Here is a 3521-nt window from a genome sequence, read left to right as displayed (position 1 = left end):
TTTTTGCTCCCAACCTTTGCATTCCAATCACCAGTAATGAGCAATACATCTTGATTGCATGTTTGATCAATTTCAGACTGAAGAAGTTTGTAGAATTCTTCTATTTCATCTTCACTGGCTTTAGTGGTTGGTGCATAAATTTGAGTAATAGTGGTATTAACTAGGCTTCCCTGTAGGTGCATGGATATTATCCTATCACAGACAGCATTGTACCTCATGAATGATCTAGGTATGTTCTTTTTGACAATGAATACTACACCATTTCTCTTCAATTTATCATTCCCGGCATTGTAAACCATGTGGTTGTCAGATTCAAAATGGCCAATACCAGTCCATTTCAGCTCACTAATGCCTAAGTTATTGATGTTTATAAATTCCATTTCATTTTTGACAACTTCCAATTTTCCCAGATTCATACTTCATACATTCCATGTTCCAATTTTCAATGCATGTTTACAGCTGTTTCTCTTCATTTTGAATTGTGCCCCATCAGCAAATGAAAGGTCCCGCGGGCATTTCTCCCATGATCTTTACTCCATTCACGTCACCATGGTCAACTATACTTTGAGGAGGCAGCTCTTCCCCAATCACATTTTGAGTGCTTTCCAACCTGAAGGGCTCATTTTCCAGCACTGTATCTGACAGTGTTTCTCTGCTATTCATAAGGTTTTCAGTTACTAAATGTTCAGAAGTAGTTCATCACTCTTTCTTCCTAGTTGTCTTTGTCTGGAAGTTCATCTGAAATCTGTCCACCATGGGTTAACCTGCTAGTATTTAAAATACTGATGGCATAGCTTTCAGAATCATAGCAACTCACAAGCCACCACAGTATTACAAACTGACAGATGCATGGTAGCTCTTTGGTTTTAACTGCAACATATAAAATTAGCCATCACAAATTCTTCCTGTTGATGTTACTTGCCTTCGAGTCAGATCCGACTCATAGGAGTGATGTATAGTTTCTGAGGCTTTTCAATTTTAGTGATAGAAAGAAAATATCATCCTTCTCCCATGAAGCAACTGGTGGGCTTGAACCATGGACCTTGTGGTTCACAGTCCAGTGCTTATGATATGGAGCCACTGTGCTCCTCTAAATTATTCTACTTAACCATCTTTAGAGCATTGTTCAATTCTAGGTTAATAGACCCATTTGATCATTTGAAGGGAAATTAAAGAATCATAGAAGCAGTCACACTTACTCTAAGCTAAGGGTTGCTGTCTTTTTTGATGCTAAGAGGTATCTGATAGTGCTTCAAGCACATGTGATGTGTGTCACAGACTTCCTTCTGGCTAAGGAACTAGTCAGAAATTCCAAATTTAACTATCTTGTAAATCATTGGGAGTCCTGATGTGGTGCTGTGAGCTAATGCATTGGACTGCAAGGTTGGTTTGAACTTCAAGGCCTGTGGTTCAAGCTCACCAGATGCTCCTTGGAAAACCTATACAGGGTCTCTATGAATTGAAACCAACTCAAAGGCACTTAACAATAACAACAAAATCAATCCTTGATGGAAAAAGTGATTTGCATAATACTGTAGCTTTTCTAGTCACAGAGTTTGATTACAAACCTTTTGGTCTGGGTGGATATTTAGATAAATGCTCATTCAGGAGCACACATATGTACAAGAGGCCTCAAAAAGTTCATGGAAAATGGAATTTAAATATAATGTAATTGTCCACAAACTTTTTGAAGCTGTCTTATATTCCAATACTAAGATATATACCAAAGTTGACCTTCTATCTAAGAATAATTGGCTACCCAGAAAGCCATACAACCCATGCTTGAATTTAACAGGAGAAAGGAAATAAACCCCTGCCATTTAGTTGGAGCTGGGCAATAGAAAGAATGTGGAAGGCTGTTGAATTGTCTATTCACATCTCAACTTGAAATGTATTTCTGTGCTAATCATATTCTTCTCAACTTTCCTCTGCCTTGCTGAGGAAAGGAGATAGAGTGAGTATCCAGAGTAATCATAACTGTTTTAGCTTAGGTGTGGGTGGTATAGTGGCTATTTCCCCATGACCTGGCAGCTGACCTGCTGGGCTATGGCAGTGAGCCATGCAAAAATTTCTCAAATGGCCTGTGGTACAGCCAGAAACCATGCATGAGGGCAGTGGAGCTACCCACAGAAGAGCTTGCTGTACCCTCACAAGAGGAACATTGCTCCACCCACGCTTATTGGCCAGCATCTATGTATCAGAGATTGAGGAAAATGTGGCTAAGGACAGTTTCTTTTTCCAGAATAAATGCGTATCCTCTTGGATGAAAATCTAATTAAATGTCCACTCAGGCTCCTTAGAAAAGCTGACACATTGATGGTTCAAAATGAAATATAAAATTATTTCAAATAGAGTGACTTAAGTTCTCTACCACCTACTCTCAAAGTCCAGGCTTTGAAAGCGGCAGGGTTCGTTTTACGCAGAGAGATTCAGGACAGCAGCCATCTTAAAACAGGGAGATGGCTTCACCTAATCAGGAATAATAGATTTAAAAAAAAAAATAAAAAAAACCTCTCATGTGCAGGTGCCAATAATCACTCTGACCATTTAATGTCGTCAATCAGAAGGTTTTCTGACCTCAGCATGTCTTCTCATTCTGTCCTTTCATAATTGTATTGTCCCTTCAATCTGCATGCTGAGCAAATAATCTGAGTAGATTACATGAAGAAAAATATAGCATCGGGATCAAAGGAATACTCAATATGCAATATGCAGATGACACAATGTTGCTTGCTGGAAGTGAAGAAAATTTGAAGTACTTTTTGATGACCAAAGACCACACTGATTGCACCAGAAAGCAAAGAAAACAAAATCCTCACAATTGAACCAATAAATAACATCATGATAAACAGAGAAAAGAATGAAGTTATCAAAGACTTCATATTGCTTGAATGCACCATCAATAGAAGCAATAGTTAAGAAGTCAAATCTGCTGCAAAAGGGTGTTTTTAAAGTGTTAAAGAGCAAAGAGTTTATCTTGAAAACTAAGGTGCACCTGACCCAAGCCAGAGTATTTTCAGTAGCCTCATATGCAATGTGAAATTTGGATAATAAATAAGGAAACTTTAGAAGAATCATTTGAATTATGGTGTTGGTGAAGAATATTAAACGTACCATGGACTGTCAGAAGAACAAGGAAATCTGTCTTAAAAGAAGCACAGCCAGAGTCATATCCTTGCTCCTCGAAGCAAGGGTGGTGAGACTTCATTTCTCACCCTTTAAGCATGTTGTCAGGAAAGATCAGTACCTGGGAAGTATATCATGCTTGGAAAAGTGGAGGGTCAAAAATAGAAGGAGACCCTCAACAAGATGGAATGACACAGTGGCAGCAACAGTGGACTCAAACATAACAACAATTGTGAGAATGGAGCAGTTCATAGAGTCAATGACTCTACTGTACCCAACAACAGCATCAAGATGGTCCTTTGGTTTATTGTTACATATGAAAGGATGTTTGATCATGTCTTGAATTGAAATTTTCATATTCTGTTCATTATGGAGATTTCGGCAGTAATTTACAT

Source organism: Chrysochloris asiatica, unplaced genomic scaffold (genome assembly GCF_000296735.1).
Source record: "Chrysochloris asiatica unplaced genomic scaffold, ChrAsi1.0 scaffold00293, whole genome shotgun sequence".
Classification (NCBI taxonomy): Eukaryota; Metazoa; Chordata; class Mammalia; order Afrosoricida; family Chrysochloridae; genus Chrysochloris; species Chrysochloris asiatica.
The sequence above is the reverse complement of the archived record's forward strand: the minus strand, read 5'-3'. Positions refer to the sequence as shown.